Consider the following 16,720-nt stretch of genomic DNA (forward strand, 5'->3'; position numbering starts at 1 on the left):
CAGCCTCAGTTTTACTAAACCCTTTAATGTACTTGAAAGTTGCTATCATATCACCTCTTTCCCTTCTCTCCTCTAAGCTATACATATTTAGGTCATTGAGCCAATCCTGGTAAGTTTTATTTTTTAGACCATGTACCATTTTGGTAGCACTCCTTTGCACAGATTCAAGTTTGTTAATATCCTTCTGAAGATATGGCCTCCAGAACTGCACACAATACTTAAGATGAGGCCTAACTAATGATCTATAAAGTGGCATAAGAACCTTACTATTTCTACTGCAAATACCTCTACCAATACATCCAAGCATTCTGCTAGCCTTACTCGAGTATGTCTCTCATACCCAGAAAAAGAAGGCATATACGTGGACCTTTTCTTAAAATTGGATCTGGGGCAAATAGCTATTTGTTCATCAGACTGTTCATAGGCCAATGTTTCCAAATTATGTAAAGCTTCTCTATCACTCCCACTACCCAAATCAATAGTAGTACGCAGGGTCATTATTTTCTTCAATGCTAATTTATGAGCAAAAAGATGTAGGTCCTTAGTGACCTCAAATATTTCTAATCTGTTAGAGGGGCAGAAGCTGAATCCCTTTTCTAAGAGCTTAATATGTTCCTGATTAAGGGGAAAAGAGGATAAATTAACAATATTAGATACCTAGTTTCCAGGGGGTACCCCCAGAAGGGATATCATATCAGGTTCTAATTCTATCTTAGTCTGTTCCTGGTTATCATGTGGTGACCTCTGTTTCTCCTCCCCCCCATTCTCTTCTTCTTGTAATTTTTCAATCAATTTCTGGGTCTCATTAAGTTTCTCAAAAGAGGAATCATTTTCATAATGATGTAATTTTTCAGAAATAGTGTCAACTTCTACTTTCCAATTTTCCAATTTTTTCTCATCCTCAGCTATCATTAGTGCAATTAAATCGAGAGAGAACTTGGTTAGTATTTCATTCCATTTAGTCAAAAAATCAACCCCCTTAAATTAATTCCTGGGTCTAGACTAATCCTTAGTCCTCTAGGGATTATCTCCTTTTTCAAATAATTTGTTAGGCTTTGATGTTCCCATTTGATTTTTATCTGTTTAGTTTGTTTCTTTTATTAGCACTTAAATGCTGAAACAACATCATTTATAAGGTCCTCCTCCCCCTCAATCTGTATATTCTCTTTTAGTGTAAAAGCTTCTGAAATATCAGTATTCCAACGTTCTTCAGTTAATTTAAATGCCATTCCTCAAAAACATCTCAACAGTCTGCGAGAAAGAATGCACAAATCGTATGAGTATCAAAATCACCAAATCTTAAATATTTAAAGCTTAAGTCTGAAATCACTTATCTGTTTATATATAATAACTATTATTTCCTCAAATAGAATTCTATCAGAACATTGTGACAACCATGAAGGAGCTAGAACAAGAAACTCTGTGGTTAGAGCAACTATTTAACAGAGCTAATAAGTACTATAGAACAAATGAAAGCTGTAATGCTCGTTTCACACCAATTAGTAGCATAAGTCTTATAGTGCAACCTAGAAAGAAAATTTCTATATATGCATAAAAAGGTAGAGTAGATTGAGGGGGAGATGGGCCTTATAAATGATGTTGTTTCAGCATTTAAGTGCTATAAAAAGAAACAAACTAAACAGGTAAAAATCAAATGGGAACATCAAAGCCTAACAAATTATTTGAAAATGGAGATAATCCCTAGAGGACTAAGGATTAGACTATACCCAGGAATTAATGTAAGGGGGTTGATGCCAACAATGATTTTTTGACTAAATGGAATGAAATACTAACCAAGTGCTCTCTCAATTTAATTGCACTAATGATAGCTGAGGATGAGAAAAAATTGGAAAATTGTAAAGTAGAAGTTGACACTATTTGTGAAAAATTACATCATTATGAAAATGATTCCTCCTTTGAGAAACTTAATAAGGAGACCCAGAAATTGATTGAAAAATTACAGAATGAAATTAAACTGAGGAAAAGACACAAACTAATTAGGGATCAAGATGACTATAAAAGGAATAAAATATATATTTATCGTAATATAATTAACACTAGAAACTATTATGACTCTGGAACTGATAATTCTGACATTGATTCCGACCCTGATAACACAACCCTAGCTATTAATCAAGAACTACACCCTTTAGGGGTAGGACAAGAAGAGGGGGGAAGTGGCAATATGCAAAGGCCCCCAAGGAAAGAAGAGATGGGAAGGGAGAAACAGAGGTCACTACATGATAACCAGGAACAGACTAAGATACAATTAGAACCTGATATGATATCCCTTCTGGGGGAACCCCCTGGAAACCAGGTATCTAATATTGTTAATTTATCCTCTTTTCCCCTTAATCAGGAACATATTAAGCTCTTAGAAAAGGGACTCAGCTTCTGCCCCTCTAACAGATTAGAACTATTTGAGGTCACTAAGGACCTACATCTTTTTGCTCGTAAATTAGCATTGAAGAAAATAATAACCCCATGTACTACTATTGATTTGGGTAGTGGGAGGGATAGAGAAGCTTTACATAATTTGGAAACATTGGCCTATGAACAGTCTGATGAACAAATAGCTATTTGCCCCAGATCCAATTTTAAGAAAAGGTCCACGTATATGCCTTCTTTTTCTGCAATACCCAATATATCTGTGTTTGTGCAGAGTGTCTCTGAACAGTTTGCACAGATACAGACTACTGGTATAGTCAATGATAACTTGTCTCATGGAGAGCATAAAGCCTTAGATGATCTTATCAGCCATAAGGAGTTGGTTATTAAACCTCTCGACAAAGGTGGAAATGTTGTAATCTTTGATCAGAAATAGTATATTGGTGAGGCCACACATCAACTTTCTGATGCTAATCAAGATACTCTAGTGTCTAATAATGATTTTCAGAAATCACATAATGAGTTATTATTTATTTTAAAAGATGCTAAGAGATTAAACTTAATCACTAGTTAAGAACAAAGTTACTTGTATAATGCAAAACCTAAGATACCAGTTTTTTACTGGATTCCCAAACTTAATAAATCATTGCTCAAACCTCCAGGTCGCCCTATCATTTCTGGTATAGGGGGTCCTACTGAGGGAATCAGCAGATACGTGGACTTTTTCTTACAGCCTTTTGTTAATGAACTGAGGACTTTTGTCCAAGACTCTACTGATGTAATTAAAAAACTAGATGGAATTACTGTAACCAACAATACTTTGTTGGTTTCTTTGGATGTTGAATCCTTATATTCTTCTATCCCACACTCAGTGGGATTGAAGGCAAGTAAATCCTTTTTGGAAACTAGAGGGTCTGGGTATGAGAGACATACTCAATTTGATTGAATGATTTAAATATTTTTGTCACATGCAGTTATGATGTTACATACTCAATTTGTCACCAATCTTCTTGAATTTGTACTCACTATTAACAACTTTCTGTTCAATGGCAAATACTATAGACAAAAATGTGGTACAGCCATGGGGGCCACGTGTGCACCAACCTATGCTTGCTTACACCTGGGATGGTGGGAGAACAACATTGTGTTTGGTGAACATGCCGCATGAGTTGATGCACTTGTGGCCCTCTGGATCCGCTATGTGGATGATATACTTATCCTATGGGAGGGAACGGAACAGGAGCTTCTCCAGTTTGTGTCTGTTCTCAATCAGAATGATTTAAATATTTTTCTCACATGCAGTTATGATGTTAATGAGATCAGTTTTCTGGATCTCCTTGTTAACAAAAGAGAGAACGCTATTGTAACAGAGGTATATCGCAAACCAACGGCATCCAACATCCTTTTGTTGGGATCTAGCCATCACCCGGAAAATCTTAAAAGGGGTGTTCCATATGGGCAATTTTTTAGATTGCTTAGGATCTGTACCGATGATTATACTTTCAACAAACAGGCTGTTGAGATGGCCAGTAGGTGTCATGAATGAGGTTACTCTAAAAGATGTGTAAAAATGTCCCTCTTTAAAACCAGAAATAAGAATAGAAGGGATTTTCTATTTCAAAACAAAGAACCTAACAATGATGAAGCTGCCACTAAGATTAGATTCATTACTAAATTTAATTCCCATTGGGATAAAATCAAAACTATTTTGCAAAAAAACTGGCATATGTTGTCTTTAGATCCTGTTTTACAGGAATATGTAGGGGATTATCCCCCTTATGACGGCACGTAGAGCCAATAACCTCAAAGATTTTCTAGTCAAAAGTGAATTCAACCAAGTCAAAAACACCAATTGGTTAGAAACATACCCCCAAAAATTGTAGGGTGCTCCCCCTGCAATCACTGTGTTTGCTGTCAATTTGTCAAAAAAACTAAAACTTTTGAAACCAGTACTAATAAAGTTTACACAATTAAATCCTTTATCAATTGTTCTACTACAGGTGTGATATATCTTTTATCATGCTCATGCCCCTTGTTTTATATATTGAAAACATATAGGGAATTTCGCTCACGTATAACAGAGAGATGATATTAAGGATTTTAATATTGATAGTCCAATTGCAAGGCATTTTGCACAGTACCATAGGTCAAAAACAGAAGGTTTAGCATTTGTTGGCATTGAATCAGTAAAGGCCAGTAGGAGAGGAGGTAACATAGACACAATCCTTCTTCAAAAAGAAACTAGATGGATGTATAATCTTAAAACACTGTCCCCTAATGGGTTAAATGAAAAATTGGAGTTTGCCTCCTTCTTAACCTGAAATTCTGTAAAAGAAACATTCTCTTTATATAATAAGCAGTGTTCCTGCTTCTCCCCTGCTTTTCAACAGTCTGCGAGTAATTATTAATTTGCGAATAAATGTATAATATAACTGAATTTGAATATCTAATATAATTAAGTCGTTCCTGTTGTTTCAAACTTTTGAAACATTATTTCAATATATATAGTATGGATGCTAATAATGTATTAATTGTTTTTTATAACGTTATGCAATCCCTTTAACCCTTGACGACCAGTTACAAGGTTGCAAATATGCTGTTTTGGAACATTCAATTAATAGCAAAAAGGCCCAATAAGCTGATCGCATAAGTGTTACATTGATGTTAAACTGTAATGGCTCTTTAAGAATCCTGGCAGTTTGCTGAGCGCCATGTGACACCTGTGTCCAATAAATAGCAACCTTGCTGGGGTGACGTCATAACCCGGAAGAAGCTCCGAGCGACCACGAGAGCGGAGTGAAACGCGCACAGGGACACGTTGGTTTGTCGCTACCTCTACTTGCCAGGGAGATCCCCTCTCTACCTTGTTTACCGCCTGTGGAACATTCCTTACTGGTGACATACTGCATGTGGATAAGTATTCATCTTTCCGGCTCACCGGAGCAAACCCTGGATGCGTTCTGTTTACACACTATCTGAAAGTGCAGCACCTTTGACATTTGGAATGAATGAATGAAGTACATATGTTTTAACTGTGCCACACATGGAGGGTTACTAACTGTGACTGTTTGTGGATTCGCCTTGCTTTATGCTGATTATTTCCTGCTTTGTGCATCACGCTTTTCAGCACTAATTGGAGAACTTTACTAGCATTGACTGCTTTGCTGAGCCTGCTAACACTTATGCATACATGCTTTTTGCTTTGCTTATCCTTTCCAAGCAACCTTGGACAGCCTTCCATTGCTATTCTGAGCATTAGTGGTGCACCATTTTAGTTACCTATTTGGCCATATCCTTGTACACATTTACATATAGGGACCCCTGACTTGTATGTGTTTTTAATGTTTATATGTCTATATGCTTATATGAATAAATGTATTTGATTTTTTTTGCATAGATTGTTTGTATCTTCTCCTTCCTTAATATAATATTGTCTTATAGGTGCTGTTTTTCCTAGACTTTTAGATCGCACTGATCTGTGTGATCTACTCTACCTTTTTATGCATATATAAAAAATTTCGTTCTAGGTTGCACTGTAAGACTTATGCTACTAATTGATGTGAAGTGAGCATTACAGCTTTTTCATTTGTTCTATGGAAATTATAACTCCTGTCTTTTACTGTTTACCTAGGATCCATAATGACCAGGATAACCCTAGAGGCCGTCTGATAGTAGCTGAAGCAGATTCTTTATTTCAGCCCTTGGTTATTTTTGTAGATCAATCACTTAGTCCATTTTTGGAACAAATGAGTTCCAATAGTCCCATCCTCCAGTCCAGGGGTGGGCAATTATTATTGGCCCTCCAGATGTTATGGACTACATCTCTCATAATGCTCTTTCAGGCATAATTCTGGCAAAGCATCATGGGAGATGTAGTCCATAACATCTGGAAGGCCGATAGTTGCCCACCCATGCTCCAGTCCCTGTCTTTGTTGAAGCTCTGGATTCTCTATATGATGATCCTCACCACAGAGGCTGCCTTAAAGTCCCCCAAGGGAATCTTCCCATGAAATATATCTCAATAGTTTAAAAGATGGTATGTGCAGACTAACTGAAACAATACTGACCTTTGCTTTAAGTTCCATATTGGGTTGTTTGAAGCCTTAAATGATGACTATGCTTGACTTATAGTCATTCATATCCTCAATGCATAATTATGATTTTCTCTTAGACCGGGGACAGCCCAAAACCTACTCCAGACTGATCAGCTCTTCCCCAGCCCAACACTAGCACCACCAAGACTCTATTTCAAGGCCATATTTACCCCATTCCTTGGCCACCCAGAGTTCCCTGGTTTTCTAGTACTGCAACCTTAAAAGGGACACTGTACTCCAAAATGTTCCCTATGAAAAAGCAGCATCTAAAGATATTTTTTTATTTTGCATTAAATGTGTACTGAAACTAGCACAGCTGTATCAGTTGTGTATCTTCTACTAAGACTCTTGGCACTTCTTAAAAATGCTCTTTGGCCCATAAACACTGGTACTGTATTGTATATTGGCTGATCATCAGTGGCAGGTAGTCCCTTAAAGACTGGTGTCTTCCATAGCCAATCAAGTTGAATGAAGTTTAAAGGGATACTAAAGTCAAAATTAAACTTTCATGATTCAGATAGAGCCTGTCATTAAAAAAATGTATCATTTAATTATAAAATTGTACACAGTCTGTTTATATGCACACTTTCTGAGGCACCAGCTCCTATGAGGCATCTGCAAGAGTTCACAGTATATACATATATAAGTCTATGATTCGCTGATTGCTGTCACATGATACTGGGGGCAGGGAAATGAAGTGAATTTTGAAATTTGACAGAAAAAAAAGCTATTGCTCATTTGAGTGTTATTGCATTGTCTGTTTGTTATGAATTTGTTTATTGTGAATTCTACTGTATTTAATAGTTCTTTAAAGCTGATTACCTAAGGAGAAGTGCTTAGGATACATGTTTTGTTGGAAGAATGACAGAACAGTCCTATTAACCTCTGATTTGTCTAAAATAGTTTTTTTTATTTTTAAATATTATATTATTTTTTTCTTTAAATATTAACTTCTTCCCTTCCCGCCCCTGCAGTACAAATAATTACCCACAAGGATATTAAGCACTTTCCAGTAGAGTCCTGGGGGAGCAACCCTGCTGTCTAGTGGGAGGTGGGTGGGCATCAATGTGTGAGCAGCGCCCCACTAAGAACCTCAATACTGCACACCCAAAGGCAGCAGTCCACTCCTATCTATCTGCCCCTGACAAACTGTTTCCCCACCCTGTAACACTGATAGCCAGGGTAGGTAGGGTGTCCTGGAAGAGACACGGATTGCATTACCTGGGACTCCCTGGCAAATCCATAAGTTTTACTAGCTGAGAGTGTTAAATTGTTCATGATTCAATAGAGAATGTGATTTTAAACAACTTTCCAATTTACTTCTTGTATCCAAATTGCTTCATTTTCTTGGTATTCATTTTTGAAGGAGCAGCTATGCGCTACTGGGAGCTATCTGAAGACATCTGGTGAACCAATAAAAAGAGGCATTTTTGTGCAGCCACCAATCAGCAGCTAGCTCCCAGTAATGCATTTCTGCTCCCAGCCTACCTAGATATGCCTTTCAATTAAGGATACAAAGAGAATGAAATAATTTAGATAATTGAAGCAAATTGAAAAGTTGTTTAAAATCACATGTTCTGTCTAAATCATGAAATACATTTTTTTTTGTTTCATGTCCCTTTAAATAGGATGTTTTGAATAGTTTATCTCTGACAACTAATCATTGTTTTTTTTTTGTTATATCATTAATTATATCATTGTTTTTGTTATATCATTAAAACACCATGCTAGAGTAGATGTACGACACATTGCAAGTTTGGGGTTGTGGTAGTCTTTGGGTTAAAACTCCCCACAATGTTTGATATTTATGTATGCTTTATTCAAAAAGGGTATGGTACTCTCTGAGTTGTTTTAACTGTATTCTAAGTTAAATATTAGTGGTCTGAGGAGGAGACATTAAAGGGATATGAAACATTACTTCTTTAGTAAAAATAAATATGTTAAATCAAAATAAACATAAAAAGAAAGATTGTTTAAAAAAACAGCAAACAAATGACTTGTTTTGTTGCAAAATGAGCACTTAGAATTTCTTAGTGTAGCTACTTCACTAAGGGAGCTGACATTCTGTACTCCTCTGAGCATGGGCAAAACTGACTTCCTGTCTCTTTAGCTTTCACTGAATAGTAAACCAGCTCATGTTAGTCTAGACATTTTACAACATTAATGCATTCCTGTAGAGATCCCAGCCTCTTGTAGGGCTGTGAGAGAAAGTCATGAACACTGCACAAATTACGTTTAAAAAAGACATCAAAAGGTAAAATTATTTTTAAATTGATGAATAATACATACAACAATGATTTCTATTAAAGGGACATAAAACAAGTTGGGATAGAGACAAAATAATATAATATGTACTTTAAGTACTTTACCTGCAAATTTATACTGCAGTATCTTGCCATTAACCCTTTCTTTTTAGTTTCTGAATAGTAAAGCTCTAATTCCCCCCCACACAATTCCTTTTATGGCTGTATCTATGTTTTTTGTTCTTTTGGTAAAATGCAAAAGTGAATAGAAATTATCTGCTGGAGCATGCCTAGAAGCTGTGAACTGAGTTGAAATACAATGCCTGTGTCTAAACACTGATAAGAGGGGTGGAGTTAGCTGCTCCAGTTTAGCTATGTAATTAATTTTGTTTATTTTTGAAAATTATTTTAAAATACTTGCCAGCAATTTTTAAACAATTTTTTAATGCAAACTATTTTAAATTAATTAGCCCTTTTAGGTTATGCACCTGTTTTATGGCACTTTAAGTATAACCCACTGCTTAGTGTTTTGTTTTGTTTTTAATAACAAAATACCTGATCCTCATGCTGCTCAAAATGTCAGGACTGTTGAAACTATAAACAAGCAATGTACAAAATAAAAACAATAATGTACATGAATACTGATGAATGTATCCTTTTAAATGTTTAAGTCTCTTTAAAGGGACATGAAACCAAATATCTTTCTTTCATGATTCAGATAGAACATCCAATTTTAAATAACTTTCCAATTTTTTTCTATTATGAAATTTGCTTCATTACATTGGTATCCTTTGTTTAAAGAGCAGCAATGCACTATGGGAACTAGCTGAGCACAGTGGTTCAGCCAATAACAAGCAGCATATATCGGCACCCACTAATCAGCTAGCTCTCAATTTTAGTGCATTGCTGTTCCTGATACTACCTCAGTAAGCTTTTCAACAAAGGATACCAACGGAATGGAGCAAATTAGATAATAAACATAAATTGTAAAGTAAAGTTGCTTTTTAATTGCATGCTCCGTCTGAATCATGAAAGTTTAATTTTGACATTACTGACACGGGAACACTCAAGTGAAAATTAAACTTTCCTGATTCAGATAGAGCAGCAATTTTAAACAACTTTCCAATTTACTTCCATTAACTAAATGTGCACAGTCTTTTTATATTTACACTTTTTGAGTCACCAGCTCCTACTGAGCATGTGCAAGAATAAGTGTGTATGCATTTGTGAATGGCTGATGGCTGTCACATGGTACATGTATGCATTTGTGATTGGCTGATGGCTGTCACATGGTACAGGGGGAGTGGAAAAGGACATAACTTTTAAAATTGTCAGGAAAAAAAATCTACTACTCATTTGAAATTCAGACTAAGTGCTATTACATTGTCTTGTTATCTTGCATTTGTTGATTATGCAAATCTACTGTGTTGACTGGTCCTTTAAGGCTAAGTGCTATTGCATTGTCTTTTTATCATGCATTTGCTGATTATATCTACTGTATTTACTGCTCCTTTAAACACCTAGTGCCCTGATTAAAGCTTTCATATTAACTAACCTATGAGGTCAAATAAGACAGTTTTGACTTTCCATCCAAGTTTTTAAAAGGTCATTTCAAGATAGGTGCTTCAAGTCAGCAAAAATAACTTCACAAACAACAACAAAAATGACCTGCAGTAATCTCTAATCGTGCTAGTTTAACTAACCTGTCTGTTAGTTTGCGTTAATTTGTTTCAGGACCTACATTTATTTGCAAGTCAGTTTCTAAGAAGCATCTACAAGAGAAATATTTATAGACCCTCTGACAGAAAGTGTGTTAATCAGGGGGATGATAAACATTCTTGTTGAACCCAGTACCTGCTAATACAGTAACTAGTGCTTTGGCAGGTTCTATTAAACAAGGGAATTATAAATGGTAATCTTAGCAAATGAGATTATATTTTACAGAGGGATGATGATTTGCTGATGCATCTATTTACTTGTCTGACCTACTTTTGCTCCAGCAAATTGGTTTCCATTTATTTTACAAGTCTAAATGTAGTCATCTTTTATTCACTTGTTGAAAAGAACATAAGTTTAAAAAACCAATACAAGCATAGCAAATGTATGTTGCTTTAAGCAATAAATAAGCAGATAAAAGAATATTCCTAAGCAATTTTAGGACTCCGGAAATGTCCCCCACACCCTTAAAAAAAAATTAAAAAAAATATATATATATATATATATATATATATATATGAATGCGGGGGGGTGACATTTCAGAAGATGAATATGTGGGAAGGCCTTCTGGATTTAGCTGAGCTCCTGACAACCTAAATTAAGAACACTTGGGAACAATTAGATATGCTAATTGATTGATTTGAAAGTTATAATAAAGGAGGGTTGAATGTAATTTCAGATGTGTAAATAAATGTAAATACATTTACAGACATGTTGATATATATTTATTACCCTATAAGGATGAACATGACTTTAGCAACATTTAAAAGGACATTAAATAGGCATATTTGACCCCTTTTCCTTTAATTTGACTGAAAATTGTGGGCTTTTCAATTCCACTGATTTTCTATAAGGTACTGAGAGCAGCCATGTTGGAACCTAGGTTTCTCCTTATCTGTCTCTTTTGCAGAGAACATGTAGGAACAGTTTTAAAAAACTCAATAAAGTGTCTAAACAATGAGGGCCATATCACAAGTAGAGCGCTATTTAACCCTCCCACTGAGCATTATCTGCGCTACAAGTAGAGTTTTTCGGAGCGTTGGGTTGCGCTCATTCTCATATTACAAGTTGAAAGTAAACTGTTTTTCGCTCACGTGCTAATCCGAACCTAGAATATAACCTATTCCCACAAAGAAGTCAATGGAGCAAAAAAAGTGCGTGGGGGGGGAAATAACACCCTATTTGCGCGCTAACCTGAATGCATATTTCCAAGCGACCCAACATGAAAATATGAATATTTCACATTCCAATGCTCTTCACATAGAAGAATATGTTCTGTTTATTCATAAATAAACATTTCTACATATATCTGATGGTATTTTGGTACAATATATATTTATACCTATATATAATGATAGGAATATCTATTTATAAATACATAAAACATATTCCCCCATGTGTAGAACATTGAAATGTGAAATATTTACAGTAAATACATAAACACTTTATTAAAAATGAATATAGCATAAACATGATTTTACATGTATTCATCTCCAATGTACACACACACACACACACACATATATATATATATATATATATATATATATATATGTATATATATATATATAAAAATGTTATTTACATTGGTGAAACACCACAAAAGTGTATACTTATTAGCACACCACACCAATATTACCACTATATAGTATGTGGCTTAAACCTCTATTGTACGAATAGGCACAGATTAAAACATAACTTTTATTAAAATCCAAAAAAATAATAAAAAAATGGGAAAGAAAAAAATAATAAAATATTAGAGTTGTGTATTGATTTGTGGATTATATACATTGACTATACATGTGCTTTCAGGTCACTACACATATATAATAGTAATGTGTGTGCTACCTGTTCCCCTTTAAATAATTATTGTTGCTCCTGGTCACACAGAAAGAGTGTATAAATCATTGTTGTGTATATACACCTCTGATCAGAATTAAATTAGAAACCCAAATAGTTGATATGAGTGCCTATGTACACTACATATCAATATGAATATTATAACTGCAGCAGTTAACTACTGATCCTCTTTAACAATCTTCATATACCAGCTTATTATGAGATCAAAATGTAGCTTTATGTATCAACTTCTAGAAATAGAATCCTGTGGTTTTATAATCAACTTTGTTCTATTGGGATTCAAAAATAATAAATATAATGAGCTAATAGTAGGTTGTAACAACGAGGAGTATCAATTCCCCATCAAGTGGCAGTCTGCTAAAAAAAAACACCTCGAATTGTGTATGTGTAACTTTCGCTCTAATAGACCGCCGAGTTGACGGCTTGATTGGCGGCCTGTAAGTATTGATTACTGACTTCAATATTATATGTTTTTGGGAACCCAATCAGGAGTGCCACTCATTCTTTTGTTCTCTTTTCTTTTTCATTAGCACTTATATATATGTCTATATATGTGTACATATGAATCTATGTGTTTATATGTGTATAAATGTCTGTAAATACATATATACACATAAATATACATACAAATACATATCTAGACATGTATATATATATCTCTATGTTAAAGACTTTTGCCTGCATTTGTTTATTTTTAATACGAGAGACCTCATATCTTTGAGCCCTTATCACTTTTTTATGCAATATTTTTGTAAATAATTTTTATTAGATGACTTTATTATGAGTGCCACTGTACTTTGTAATGTATTTGATATGACACTTAACCATAGCTCTGACGTCACACTAACCAGACGATCATTAACTTGAATTGTGCTTAAGCAATCGCGTTTACTTTCAACTTGTAATACGAGAAACAAAAACCTGACGCGCAAACAGCCGCAATATACCCCTTTTCTCTTGTGAGCAAAGGGCCACTCATAGTCTAGGTCTGAATTGGTTGTTTATATTTTCTCCTGTGCAGTGGCCAATAGGGTCAGGTATAGATGTGTTCCTGCACTCATCAAGCAACTACTGTGCAGCATTTGGAAAGGTAACAGCTCCAAATTGTAAAAAAATGCACTCGACCATCTCTTTGAGCAGTAGAAAATGTTTTATATGTAAATTACAGGAAACGCAGAAAAAATTACTATACATAATTAAAACTTTAAAAGATTAGATTTAAAAAAAAAGTTTTTTTGTTTTTTTTTAAATGATGCAATATTTTGTTTAGAGATTTTACTAGCTCATAGTTTTCATTATATTCTTTTGAATTTCACAATTTGTAAAAACATTGAATTTTTTTAATCCCTGAAATAAATAAGGTTTATAAAAAATAAAAATAAAAGTCCCCTGCTATAATCTGTTGGCTATGCTGCAGTATATAAAATATAGTTATTTTTTTAATAAAGTTTAATTTCACCAGTAAAATGGTAACATGTTTTTTTTCCCTCAATGACAAAAATGTAATGTTTTATATTACAGTGTTTAACATGTACACAGTTTACCAAATTACAAACATGATATTTAAATGACATTTACATGTCAAGGTATATAAATTGTCAAGCAAGTTGTTCTGGAAACTGTAACTATATATATTTACTTCCTAAGGTAACATTTATAAACATTGTCTACATTTCAGTTTGACTTTTAAAACCATATATGACATGCAGTGACAATGAGTTACAGCAGATATTTTTAAATGAGAAACCTTAAAGAAGACATATTTATTATTATTTCTAAATAGAGGTAAATTTAGTCTGACACACACACTGGCTTCCTATGTATTTGTAAAACCGACGTACTATGTACTGAGGCCTACAACAAAATACATAGCTACACAACTAACAACAATCTATTGAAAATACTGTAGTATATTGTAGGGTGTATGCAAGAAAATGCACCTTACCTTCAATTTGTTGGGTTTATTGTATGGCAGGAACATCCATGAAATAGGAAATGTCTAAGAGAGACATTTTGTGAAAGGAATGCATTTCTCAGAGGTTGTAGCGTCCATACCAGGCTCAGTGGTAATCAGATTTCTGTAATCCTTTTTCCAAACAGCAGAACCCTATAAAAGGGCTTAAACATACTTTCTGTAATACAAGTTTTGAAACTACATAAAAAAAAGCTCTTTAACAAAGAAATGGCCGCTTATGTAAAATTGTAGTGATAAATAATTATATTGTTACAATTATATCCAATAATCAGCGCAATACTAAAGATGACCCTATAAGATACAAGCAACTGCCAAGTCTAATTAGGATATTAAATTATGAAAGACTATAGTCTGCAGAAAGCTAAGTAGCAGACGAACCTGACTAAATAGTTACAAATTAAGCAGATTTAAGATTTAGTAAGTCAGTGTCATGCTGTGCATGATACAATACATTATTAGAATGATATACAATCTATTCTTTCTGATAAAGGGTACAACTTGATATGAGAAAGAGAGAAAGAGACAATAATATTAATTGTAAATTCTTATAAGTGCCAATAGCTGAGGGACAGTTAAATGGACACTGTAACCAAATTTTTTCTTTCATGATTCAGATAGAGCAGGCAATTTTAAGCAACTTTCTAATTTACTCCTATTATCATTTTTTCTTCATTATCTTGCTATCTTTATTTGAAAAGCAAAAAAAGTAAGTTTAGAAGCCGGCCCGTTTTTGGTTCACAACCTGGGTTGTCCTTGCTGATTAGACAGCACCAATAAACAAGTGCTGTCCAGGGACTGAACTAAAAATTGGCTGTCTCCTTAGCTTAGATGCCTTCTTTTTCAAATAAAGATAGCAAGAGAACGAAGAAGAATTGGTAATAGGAGTAAATTAGAAAGTTGCTTAAAATTGCATGCTCTATCTGAATCATGAAAGAAAAAAAAAAATGGGTTTAGTGTCCCTTTAAATAGACAAGTTACTCAACATAAAAAACTTTCATATATCCTTGATGCATCTGTTAGGGGGAAAGACACATTTTATGATATATACCAGTGTTTTTCTTTCTTTAGAACCAAAATCAGCTCACCAGAGTAACCGTTTTGTGAGCAGATATCATTCGGATACACAGCCAATCAGCATCACTGGTGCCGAGATCATACTGTGATCACATAGGATTTCCCCATAATAGCACATGAATTTACCACTCAAGATCTCTGAGTATATTTCCTTAAACTGTGGAGGTGATTAAAGTAACTGTGTCAGCATATGCCAGAAGCACACTTCATTTAAAGCATTCTGATGGGATAGTTACATTTCCTCTAAAGTGGGGTGTGGCTACTGAGGAAATATTGAGGTAAAATATTATCCTTTTATACATAGAGATGCTCATGTGATATGAAAGTGATGCACCATATGTGTAAAAAAACTGACTAGAAAATGTGATTTATCAATTAGCTAACATGTTCCTTTAAAGGGTATTTTAATATTTTTAGAACATGTTAGAATATGTAAACTCAGTAACAAGGAAGCTTGGTAACTTTTATAGAATGTATTCAGCTGACTTATTTTTTACAAATATTCAATACATAAGCGGCATTATTGTAAACAGGGTAGAGCTGTATTGTCTAGGTTAATTAGACACATTGGGGCCTATCTATCAAGCTCTGAATGGAGTTTGATGGCCCGTGTTTCTGGCGAGTCTTCAGACTCGCCAGAAACAGCAGTTATGAAGCAGCGGTCCAAAGACCGCTGCTCCATAACCCTGTCCGCCTGCTCAGAGCACGATCGGGTTGATTGACACCTCCCTGCTGGTGGCCGATTGGCCGCGAGTCAGCAGAGGGCGGCGTTGCACCAGCAGCTCTTGTAAGCTGCTGGTGCAATGCTGAATATGGAGAGCGTATTGCTCTCCGCATTCAGCGAGGTCTTGCAGACCTGATCCGCACTGTCAGATCAGGTCCGCAAGACCTTTCATAAATAGAGGCCATTGAGAGAACATTCCTCTCACTTTTTTTTTCTCCTCTCCCTGGAAGGGAAGCCAATCTTAAGATTAGGAGAGATAAACTAATGAAAGGTGAAAATGGAGAACCTTAGCAGTAAAGTGGAGCCTAATAAGGCAACAAGGGTGTGTGAATGTTGTAGTTAGAGATTGAGTGGTGATTGGATGTGGGGGCTTTTTTTTCCTTTCTTTCCTCTCTCTCTTCCCTCCCTCTCCTCTCTCCCCCTCTTTTTCTCATCTTCCTACCCCTCTCTATTTTGATTATTAAACTTGAGATATATTTGATATAATTAATAATGGTTAAAATAATATCTTGGAATGTGAGAGGAATTTACTCCCCGATTAAGCGCAAAACGATTCTAAAATGCCTGAGTAAGAAAAAAGCAGATATTATAGGCTTACAAGAAATTCACCTTTCTGAAGTGAAACACTCAAAGATTAAAGCAAACT

Source organism: Bombina bombina, chromosome 10 (assembly GCF_027579735.1).
Source record: "Bombina bombina isolate aBomBom1 chromosome 10, aBomBom1.pri, whole genome shotgun sequence".
NCBI classification, from domain to species: domain Eukaryota; kingdom Metazoa; phylum Chordata; class Amphibia; order Anura; family Bombinatoridae; genus Bombina; species Bombina bombina.